This window comes from Triticum urartu, chromosome 1 (genome assembly GCF_003073215.2).
Source record: "Triticum urartu cultivar G1812 chromosome 1, Tu2.1, whole genome shotgun sequence".
NCBI classification, from domain to species: Eukaryota; Viridiplantae; Streptophyta; class Magnoliopsida; order Poales; family Poaceae; genus Triticum; species Triticum urartu.
This window is the reverse complement of record NC_053022.1, coordinates 4,550,007-4,562,588: the sequence shown is the minus strand read 5'-3', so window position 1 is coordinate 4,562,588 and position 12,582 is coordinate 4,550,007.

Here is a 12,582-nt window from a genome sequence, read left to right as displayed (position 1 = left end):
AAATCCGCTAGTTCTTCAATAAACAGAAAGAAAGCCACCTCCATCCTCTATCACCTCCAACCAATATTAATGGAATCAATAGAGAAATCAGCATATAGAGATGGGAGGTGCTGGCGGCGTCGGGAGTCCCGGTGGGAGAGGGGCGGCGCATCGCTGTTTCAAAATGAGTCAATGAGACAATAAAGCCGCAGACTTTAACAGATTAAACAATCAAAATGGTTTAAGATACAAGGTTCGTGACTTCCACAAAAAGAACTCTTTTGGGATTGTAAGATGCATCAGCTCAAATTAGGAACTATCATCCCCACATTTTCCAGTAAAAAGGAAATGATAGGAGACCTAGTAATTCACATTTGCTTCACCTTCAAACCTTGAGCATGTTGCAATTGTTTCAACGACTGCCTGTAATCTGGAAGTTGTAGGTAAAAGCCAGAAAAGTCACACTGCAATCTTCAATCGCAAATGGAAATAATATCACTGAAATAAAGAAGCAAGATCAACCGATATTGACTCGACTGGAACCTAAAATAAAGAAGCTCCTATCTAATGAAACATGGACATCAAACCTCAGTATTCTTGAATAGTGGAGCATTGGGCTCAGTTGTTCAGCCATCTCAGTCTCCCCCATCCTCATGGCTAGCATAATTAGACCTTAACACAGTGCCAAATGGAAGTCATTTGATTTTTGAGAAATGAAATCATTCTCTCCATTCACTAAGTTTCACAGTTCAATCCAGGAATCAACTATTTTCATGTGGCAATCTATTAAGGCAGAAACACATCGTCAATCACGATCTCAGGGATCTACATACACTTATATGTTCGTTTTATCAAATAAAAAAAGATAAAATTGGTCCTTCCCGAGCTTATACACGACCAAGTTTAGATCAAAGAACGTGTATACCTTTTAGATGGAGGATTCAGAGGAAGGAATTCTCTGTAGAGCCCTCCTCACGTACGCATGGTGCTAGACATCTCTCTGTCGAGGGAGCACAGCAGGGAGAAGAGGCACCGGGGCGCAGAACGGAGGACTCGAGGCGCGGCGCGGCAGGCCCGGGAAGCGTGACATGGCGGGAGGGACCTTAAACAGGAGTGCAGGCCCGCTGGGGGCGGCACAGGAGCAGCGGCGGGCCGGGGGCACGATGGCGGCGCAGTGGGCGGCATGCTGCGCGCGGCACGGCACGAGGCTGGGGGCGTGGCGACTCCTGCTCCCTGGGCGGCGCGGCGGGCGGGGAGCGAGGGCAGGGATGGTGCCTATCTGAGGGTGCGTGATTATAGGGGATGCATTGCATGATTATATGAGGGTGAGTAATTTTGAACAAATTCCATTCTTTTCTCGTGCGATTACGGGCGATGCGGTTGCGGAAGGGAGGCCTGAAGTTCTCTGCGGTGCGGTGGAGTACGGTCAGTCAATCCAAATTATTAAGTACACACGGGAGAATAGATTAGGCTAACCATTAAATTAAGTTTAGTGGACCTAATCAGACGGTGATAATGCGTCCGTGTACATTTTATGGGGTGTTTTTAGAGAAGATCATGTTTGATCTTTTATTAGTTTTTTTTGAGACACTGATCTTTTATTAGTTTTTTTCTGAGACAATCACGCAAAGCTTTATTATATCGTCACCACATTTACAGAGACGGAGGGAAGATTCCCCGGATGACCTAGCCATACATGACGGCCCGGACCCAATCGTAAAGCATGCTTCGCTAGATTGTGAGCCTCGAAATTCGAGCTCCTACTTTCATAAACTATATTACAAGAGATAAAAGCAGTAGCACCTAATTTAATCTCCTGGATGATTGCACCATAACTTGATCTGCTTCCTTCCTTGATTTCATGCACCACATTCCTGCAATCTGAAGCTATATGAATCCTTTGATTGTTTAGATCTGTTGAGAGGGCTATGCCTTCCCTAACCGCCATGGCCTCCAACGTTGCTGGATCACTCACAGAAGGAATGACAACCAAAGAAACCCCCTCAAAACTTCCATCCCTTCTTCGACTAATAGCAGCTACAGCCCCATATCTGCTGGTGCGACTAACGGCGGTGTCAACATTAACCTTTGCATGGTTCTTTGGTGGTGACACCCATGCCCTACCTACTGGAGGAGCCTTGCTGTACCCAGCTCTGGATGTGTGTCCAGTTTCTGTAATTCTGCCAAGTAAGAATTGATAAAGCCATTGATTGCATGCGGGCTTTGGAAGATACCTTCATGGAGAGCTTTTCGCCTGGCACTCCAGATTGCCCATAGAGAAACTGTCAGCCGAATGAACTCGTCCATATCAAGTTTTTCGCTCATACTGAAGATCCAGCTCCTTGCATTGTCATCTTGATTGACGCTAATCTGTTCAAGAACAGAATCAGGGGACAGGGCCCATGTACACCGAGACATAGGGCAACTCAAGAGGGCATGGCGCCAACTATCGTGTGCTCCGCATAACATACACGCCGGCGAGGTGGCCATATTCCTGTGATGAAGTAGCTCTCGTGATGGTATGCAGTGCTGTGCTAAACGCCACATGAAAAGCTTCAGTTTTGCCAGAACATGCAACCTCCACAAATCATTCCAGCCTCCCTGGTTCATAATCGCATGTGATGTACTTTCCCTTTCTTCTAGCCATGCTTCCCTTTCCGTCTTGATCCTCACAATCATTCTGTACGCTGAACGAACACTGAATATACCTCTTCTTTCTTCGTTCCAAGCCCAAAAATCGTGAACTCTCCTGTGACAAAGAGGAATCTTGAGTATTGCTTCCGCATCAAAGGGCGTAAACACCGCCCGAATGACTCCTTCCCTCCAGCTTGCTGTACTGCTATCGATAAGCTCTGCCACTCGCACTGGAGGGTTTTGGATCAGAGACGTGATCGGGCGCTTGACGCTGTCCCGTGGTAACCAGTTTTGCTCCCATATCAATGTTGATTCCCCATCTCCAATCCTTTTAATGATCCCCTGAGACAGAACGTCACGCCCGTCAAGTATAGCTCGCCAAATCTGAGAAGGGTGTGAACCCAACTCAGCTTCTAGTATATCTGATTCTGGGAAGTAAGCAGCTTTCAAAATTTGAGCACTTAAAGATTCGGGCTCGGTTAGCACTCTCCACGCCTGTCTAGCAAGCAGAGCAAGATTGAAAATCTACATGTCTCGAAAACCCAAACCTCCCACATGTTTTGGGCAAACCATTACATCCCATGCTACCCAGCATGGCTTTCGTCTGCCTCTTTTACTCCCCCACCAAAACTGGCGTATGATGGAGGTAATTTTGTCACACAAACCTCTAGGCAATCTAAAGCATGACATGGAGTAAACTGGAATTGCCTGTGCCACTGACTTAATTAAAACCTCCTTGCCACCAACTGACAGCAATTTCTCCATCCATCCTTTCACCTTGTCCCATACTCTGTCCACCAGGTATTTGAAAGTACCGTTTTTTGAGTGTCCCACCTCAGTAGGCATACCCAAATAGCGGTCTGTCAAAGACTCATTCTGCACTTGCAAGATGTTTTTTATGCTATCTCGCAATGGTTGGCTACATCTCTTGCTAAAGAAAATTGACGATTTCTCATGATTTATTATTTGACCCGAAGCCCCACAATAAGATCCCAGTAGGTTTGACACCGTATTTGCCCCCTCCACACTAGTCTTGAAGAGCAGCAGGCTATCATCTGCAAAAAGAAGGTGATTAATGGGTGGCATTGTAGGAGCCACCTTCACACCGACCAAATCTGATGACTGAGAACTAGATTTCAGGAGGCACGAAAGGCCCTCTGCTGCAATCAAGAAGAGATAGGGGGAGATTGGGTATCCCTGTCTGATTCCCCTTGTAGGCTTAAAATTGTCAAGTTTCTCTCCATTGAACAGAACTGAAAAGGAAACCGAAGACACCATACCCATTACGGTGTCAATCCATTGCTGCTCAAAACCCAATTTGCTCATGATGGCTTGCAGGTAGGACCATTCCAATCTATCATAAGCTTTCATCATATCCAACTTCACCGCACAGAAATTATTCCTTTTGGACTTGGTCCTCTTAATGAAGTGTAAACACTCGTATGCACAAATTATGTTATCTGTGATTAACCTCCCCGGAACAAAGGCAGATTACTCCCTTGAAATAATATCCGGTAGGATGAGCTTCAGTCTGTTGGCCACCACTTTGGAGGCGATCTTATATAACACATTTCACAAGCTTATGGGCCTGAACTGTGACAAGAGAGAGGGGTTAGTAACCTTTGGAATAAGAACCAAAACTGTATCATTTATGCTCTCAGGGCTATCTTCCCCCCTGACAATCCTGAGCACCACTCGAGTAACTTCTTCTCCACATATATCCCAATGGCGCTGGTAAAAATGAAATGGAAAGCCATCAGGCCCAGGTGCCTTTGTGGGGAACATCTGAAATAGCGCTGCTTTAACCTCATCGTTAGTATAAGGTGCACAAAGATTAGCATTCATACCAGCTGTTACCTTCCTCGGAACATGTTGTAGAATAGCCTCCATGTCATGTACTCCTTCTGATCTGTACAAATCTTGATAAAACTCAAATGCCAAAGCTTTCAGTTCAGCCGGGTCCTCAACTAGCACCCCCAATGAATTCTGTAGCGCTCTAATCATGTTCTTCTTCCACCTTAGACTAGCCCGCAAATGGAAGAATCTCGTGTTTTTATCACCCGCTGCTAGCCATTGAACTCTTGCCCTTTGCCTCCACATAATCTCCTCGCGGTGATATAATTCAACGAGCTTCTCGTTAATTTTGAGCTCCGCATGGTTCGGCCCCATCCTCGCGGGATCATCTCGCAGCCTTTTAAGCTCTTGTTGCAACGTTTTTATCTCTTTGCGAACACTCCCAAAAGTATCACGGCTCCATGCTTCAAGATTCTGAGACATAGCCGCTAACTTCTGTCTCATATCTTCGACGGTCATGCATGGCGGGCCAGCCCATCCATTACTTATCGCGTCCTTCAATTCCTCATGCGTCTCCCACATCATTTCATAGCGAAAACCCCGTTTCACTGGTATTTGGTGCGGTCCGTCCCAATGCAGTAGGATCGGACTATGATCAGATGTAGACGCTTCCAAGTGATCCAAGTGAGCCAATGGAAACATAGTAGTCCACTGTGCATTAGAGAGCGCCCTGTCCAACCTGCATCTGGTGTAAGAGCCCCCTACTACCTTCTTTTCAAAAGTCCAAAAGTGGCCTTTGTAACCAATATCCAGCAACCCACACACATCCGTAGCTTCCCGAAAGGCTTGCATCTGAGCATTGCTACGTCTCCCAATTCCTTCATGTTCCTCCAAGCGCAGAACTTCATTAAAGTCCCCAATGCATAGCCACGGCAAATCACTAGATGTGCTGATGTTTTTCATAACATCACACGTTTGATGCCTAAGGTGAGTCTGGGCTTCACCATATACACATGTCATGCGCCACATCTCCTTTCCCGGCTCGTCCACAAAGACATCAAGGTGATACACAGAGTAACCCAACACTTCAATCTTTATTTCTTTATTCCAAAACAAACCGATACCTCCACTTCTACCCTGGCTATCGACTACATAAGCACAATCAAAGCCTAAAGTTCCTGATAAAGCTTCTACCCTACCTCTATCTATTTGAGTTTCAATGATACATAGGAGGGTAGGGGTAAACTTCTTCGCAAGATTGCGAATTTCATGAACCGTCGCGGCATTACCCGCTCCGCGACAGTTCCACACCAAAGCACTCATTGTCCCTGGCGGCGCCCCTCGAGGGAGCCCGCCAAAGGGTTTTTTGGGATAGTGGCACCATCTTTTTCTGAAGTCTTGTTGCGTTTTGGGTCTCTCTTCGGGGGAGGGCTCAAAGGAGTAGCACCGTGCGGTATGATTGCCATCTGATTACCATCTAAGCTAGTCGCCTCTCCATCCATGCCTCTGACGATCTCCTTTGGTGCACTCTCTGTCATGATCGCCCTCTTTCTGTTGCTTTCCTCCATAACCGCATCCCTCTGTGTTTCCTCAGCGCCACCATCCTCATCCGTATACTCATCACCATAATGCTCATTGTCCCTCTCGTAGGTCTTTGCTCGACCGCCCGACCGGCCGCCACGGTGACCTCCCCTGCGTCCTCTGCCTTCTCCTGGACCTCTCCCAGATCGCATGTACCAAGTAGCACGCAGTTCTTTGAAGACCAAAGCAGAAGGAGGGTGTATACCATTGTCGTGCTCCTTGAATAGGTGCCCCAACATGCCACACACGGCGCACCAGTCCGGCAGCCTTTCATACTTAACTCTGTAGATTTGACGCTTGCCATCTCTAATCATCGACACAACATTCTTCAGTGGTTTATCAACCTTGATGCGAACCCACACACGGTAGAAATTCCCCGTAAAGTCCCGAGACGACTGTTCGATGTGCAGAACCTCACCCACTTTTGATGCGAGAGGGCCGACGAGATGTGCATATAGGTCCAGCAGATCATGTATCTGAACCCAGATATCGATATAGTCAAGCTTGATCAACGACGGTTTCGTCACCCCGTCATATGGCACCAGGATCACTGCATCTCCTCTAAAATTCCAAGGACCATCGTTCATGATCCTCTCCCAGTCCCCCAAACATGAGAATTGCACCGTGTACAGATTATCCTCTAGAGGCCGGAACTTCGATTCCTGTGCAATGTCCCAAGCAGCTCTCATATTGCGATAGAACCAGGTTCTACTGTAGGTTTTCTTGGTGTTCACCCTAGCTAGGGCAACCCACCTCGCCGCCTCCTGTGGCGCCTCCTTCTCATCAAAAACAACGTCGTCCAGATCCTCCTCACGCAGCCCCAACTCCTTCATCATTGCTTCAACATCACTAACCGCAGATGAGCCAGAGGCCCCGGTCGAATCCATAGAGAACACTAACCCGATGTAGAAGATCGGGCCTTTTGGTGGAAACCCTAGAACCCCGACGCGGCCAGGGACACAGATCAGGAGCGGGTAGCGATCCCAGTGATCGCCCCTTGATCGCTCCACAGACGTGCTCTGGTTTGATCGGCGAGAGGGAAGCGAAGATCTCGACGGCGGCGGAGATCGCCATCGGGAGGACCCAAACCCTAACTAGAGGGAAAACATGGAGCTGGAGCGGCGGGCCTATCTCTAAAAGCACTGATCTTTTATTAGTGGTAGAGATATTATTTCTACATCGCACATTGCTCCGTTGGGCCTCAGACTGGCTGCATCCTGGGCTGCGTCCGTGGCCCGGAAGAAGGCCGACAAGCCAAAGATGAATTAAAAAAAATTGATGGGGACACGATTCGAACCTGGGTTGGGATTAACGTTTCAGAAACCAAATGAGCTAGCCAATGTTGTTTAGCAAAAGCAACCTCTTATAGCTTTGTACCTTCTGTTCGCATGTCCTCCGCTGAGTTTGCCCGTCCGTTTCTTCGTGCGTCTACCAGATTTCGTTGCCCGCGAAGCCTCTATCACCCACGAATCAAAATACAAATACTACTCGATTCGAGATCCTATTCTTGCTCGGACGGTTGTCATCGGGAACCTTCTCCCCCTCATATAATTGTTGTCCCCTGGACGTTGCACGATTAAGTTAGACAATCGATTTGATGATGATGATCTTGAGTGCTTCACATAATCGATCGCAAGTCAGGTCCCCCACATCCGACCCATCGGAAGAGCGAGGCCGACGAGGAAGGAAGGGCAATGCAATGTTCTCGGCTTGCCGCATCAAGGAGGCGCCGGGCCACTTCTGCGATGCCATCGTGCTTGCCTATGCCTCGCTCCACCGGTACAAGGTGCTCGCAACGAAGACCGTCTCGCTCAAGTTCGACTGGGCCAATGGCTACGTACTACCGCCTCGAAAGCAATCGAAGGAGAAGCACGGGTTTGACCTTGAGGGTGGTCGATGATACATGCCACCACATGTTGGCGAATGGGCCAATGGTAGCGCCGACCGCAAAGGGGGGCCATGGGGATGGCGCCTCCTTCTCTCCACCCTCCATAGTAGCGGTGCCTGCAGTCCTGCACTGACCCTCGCGTGTCGCGGGAAACTGAGTAGCAGCTGGCCACTGAAGTTGTCAAGGTCGCAGGCTCATGGAGACTACGCCCCACCAGGTCGTCCCGGCCGCTTTGGAAAGAAGAAGAGGCTCGACAACATGGTCGAAGGGGAGGGAGATATGGCTGGAGACAGAATAAGGTAGATGAGAGCTGATCCATGGCTGCTGAAGGAGTTGGTCACGGCGGCGTCGACGGCGACACAAGTGTGGTGAGTTTCACTGGTCATCAAGTCTAGAAGATTCCCTGCAAGTCGGGACTCGGGACATGTGTGGTTTTCGTCCATCGCTAATTTTTAAATCCTCCTTCTGTTCAGGATTAGCCATGCAAGTCGAGACATGCTGGATCCTAAGAGACTCACAAAGTCCTTCTAGCTGACTAAATCCGGCCATATATCATACTATACCTGAACATGATCGTGCAGTGATTAATAATCCAACAAAGAATCTTATATCAGGGAGCTTGTTCACAAGAGAAGCTTGAAAACATCAAACGAGCCCTTGAGAGATGAGATGTGCAGACCAAATTACCTAATTTTGAAGCAGACCATGGGGCACAAGTATGTTATGGGGATCGACTACAGTGTTTGTAAATTTCAGTTATCATTCCTACATTTATTTTCCTTTTTTTTACTGACATATTTTGTCTTGATTTGCAGTTGTACATGCACAATATGGTATATCACCCAACCGTTTGCATGGGTTTCTAACATTCTTTGAAACAGGAGACATCAGGCAATCAATTCTTTAGTCTGTTTCCGCTAATGAACATGTTCAGTGCTCCTAGCCTAATATTGACGGGTCTAATATTTTGGTAGGCTAAGTCAGCAGATGACAACACATACGTCAATGGACGAGGAATTTTCGTTACTTGATAATCTATCCGGATTTGCATACCCATCTGATACTAATGGTTGAAACACATTTTTTTGGTATGGTATATTCATAGTATCATAATTTTGTTTATAGTTTTAGTTTAGTGCCATTTCTTGTTCTTTGATAAATGGAGATTATCGTTATCTTGTATTTTGCTTCTTTGCTTTATGATGTTTTAGTTCAAGAATGCACATGGGTAACCTATCTAAGAACAATGGCACACTGTGAACAAAGGACTCAGAGATATGCAACTGAATCAATTGATGGATTTAGCTGCCATCATACTTTGTGCCTATTTGGGTTATTCTGCAAAAGAGATTCTACACACAGCCTAACATTTTTTGCGAGAATAAAGACATGACAAATTTGGCTTGTTCTTTGTAAAAATAATAATTAAGTTTGATCTCAATTTAAATGTGTTGTGGTTTTTAGCAGCAGGGTGCGGCATACTTTTTTCTCCCGTTGCAACGCACTGGCATATGTGCTAGTAGGTTGAAATTTACAATTCCGGAGCCTGCTCTGTCCTAGTGGTTTGTCCACTGTAGCCATCTTAAAAGTGAAACTGAACAAAAAGTTCTGACCCCTACTAGCTAGGAAAATAGAAGGCCTGGCAGGCAACATCCTCGATTATATATATCAAGGATTTAGTAGGGTTTGTAGTCGGCAAGTTCAAATGTACCAAAATATTGTAACTTAAATTTAAATATTCCACTAACTCGATATCGTCAACATCTGCTGACCATCGTCAACATCGTCAACATCGGCTGCGGGACCACCCTGGCCATCCCATCGTTCCCGCTACTTTCCATCTATGCCGCATCCAAACTCTATATATACCACCTAGTACAACTCTACTGTTTTTTTTTTGAAAGATCCACTTTTTGCTGGCTTCATTGATTTAGCAGAGAACTCTTCTTTCGTTTTCACCTGACATATCTGTGATATACCACGACATTTTCTGAGTTCAATCAACAGAGAGAGATAATTTACAGAGTACATTTCAGATACGTTGCTCAGTACTCCAGAAGCCTTCACGTTGAGTACAAGGGCAAAGGTATCGATGTACAATGTCAGGTTCGTACTTTTTAAAAAAAAAAGAAGAATAACCCCCGGCCTTTGCCTCAGGATCATGCATGCAACCATATATTATTAATAGAACAAAATCCAATAGCCGAACATCATCGACCCGGCAAAAAGCAAAAAAAAAAAAACCCTGAGGCCATATACCTCCGGACAGTAACTACCCCAGATAACCACTAACCCTATGATACAAGACACGATATAAACAAAAAATACACAACTCCTATGCTATCCTTCAAGAAGGAAACACCGCACGTGTGCCGATGATGGCGAGTTCACCACAAGGTTGAACTTCGGATTCGCATCCCTAAAGCAAAGCTTCAAACCACCACCTTCAGCAAGGACACGCCGCAGGCGCGCGACAACATAGCCCGATCAGAGATATTGTGTTTCCACCGGAGTGCATAAACTCGTCGTTGAAGCTGTCTGCACCAACCGCCTTTATCCGTATACCGACGCCTCGAGAGTTGGATACCTCTAGAGGAAACAACGGAAGACAAAGACGTCCCATACCGCCTTCCTCCCGCTACTGTCGCACCACCTTTGATCCAACAGCAACAGGCTAAACTTGACACCTCCGCCAGAGCCGCCATGCATCACCTGCCGGTAGCAGGCATGACTTGACGTCTCCGTATAAGACATCGTGCGTAGCATCCGCCAGTTGCACATCCACCGGTGGCTTCACCTGTCGACGATAGGCAATGCCCTACAACTCCGAGAGAGGCTCATGGGTCACATGACGAGCTGTATCGAACCCGATCTGTTGATGGAGTGGACGTCCCATACCGCCACTAGCCTTAGAAGGACTCTGAGATCCGGACTCTGAGTCGCCCACAGGACCTCGGAGTCCGCCATTGTTGATGCAGAGGGGCCGCCGCCCCGATTCCGGGCGCTACAGGGAGTACCCACTGTCGCGCCAGCCAGTGTCGTTGCGCATACAACGGCAACCGCCGCCGCGATCCCGTATCAAGGGCCGTCGACGTCGGAGAAAGCTCCGGCCGACGAGCCCAGACACGGGATCCCAAGATCCGCTGCCACCGGCACTGCCACAAGGACCCACCACCTGGCCCGTCATCCCCGGCGGAGGGGACGCTGCCACCACCATGATCGGATCTGGGTCATCCATCGTCATCACCACCGCAAGACCGGATCTGGGCTGAACGCCGCAGCCGCCGCCACGGGCCACGCCCAACCCCACCTCCATCTTCTAGCCCCGTCCAGCCGACCGGCACGCCACATCCAACCGATCCACCCGCGCCGCCAAGCGCCGCTGCCGGGATCTGCCGTGCCGCCGTGCCATGGATCTAGCAATACGTCATGGCTAAAGCCGTCGTCCCGCACCGCCGGCATCATGCGAGGAGAAGGGGATCCCTGCCGCCGCCTACGCCGACCGGATCGGCGGCGCACGCAGGCGGCGGCAAGGGAGGGATCTGGAGGCGGCGGAGTAGGAGCGGCGGCTGGGATTCGCCCCCTCGGTCGCTCGTGGGAGCAACGCCAGACGTGGGGCCTACTATAATATTAGAATGAAAATGCATATGGGCATTCAATGTTTGTTTCTACGTGTTCCTTAGAACCATCCGCCCAAATCTATCATTACTACTGAATGTTTCAAAAATGTAATACGTGCCCATTCCTATTTAAGGGTCTTGTTGAATCCTAGTAATACAAAGCGAGTTGCATATGAACAAGTCAATCCAAAAGACAAGCACGGTTGTGTAGATAAAATAGCAATTCGATTTCAAAATCTACAAACATTTGTCTGCCATTACCATCTAAAGCTTTGCTATGTACATCATGATGGATCGATTTAGACGCAACACAATCATCCTGAAGTGGATCAAAATTAATACCAATGCATGTGTCGTGCAACTGCAGCCGCCGTTGTCCGTGGAGACCAACATGACGTTGGGGGTGGCGGCATCCCGCAAGCGACGAAGCCTCTTGTCCCGTCTAATCATGCTGACATCGGACGAGTATGCCAGAGCGGCGGTGTGCTGGATCGGGCATGACCCACTCTGCATGCCTAACCCGAGCCACCGGCTCCAGTGGTGCATCTGCTATGTTGTGCCCGACTGGGTGCTCGATGAGTTGTGCCTCCGGGTGAACCTATGGCTTAGAGTTCGTTTCCAGCGCCTCAGCATCGTCACCTATCCTAAGTCTCTCTTGTCTTTCTCGTGGTGTTTGAATTCATGGTACGCTCTAGCTAGTTAGTTGTTGGACGATGTCATCTTGTAAGAATTCTGCCCTCCATGTGGGAACAGCGCTGCTATTTCCATCAGAAGAAATAATAATGTTGTGGATTCTTGTTTTATTTTTGTCTTAATTTTGTTAGGAAGGTGTTCGTATCTTTCTAGTTTGGTCTATTATCATGCAATCTTCTCTCTTGTGCGTTCGAGTATGGCGTTCTGTAAATCTCTTCATTTAATATATTTTTTCTAAAAAAAGATCTCTTCAGTTAATGCTTTTGAACTTGCACATATGTTGATCTGCTTCTGAATTTGTTGAGTTGAGTTCTTACTCTTGTAGTTTGGCACCGTTGGATTTCTCCTTCTGCTGTTTCCATTCCAATGCTCTGGGTTGCAGCAGATAGCAAA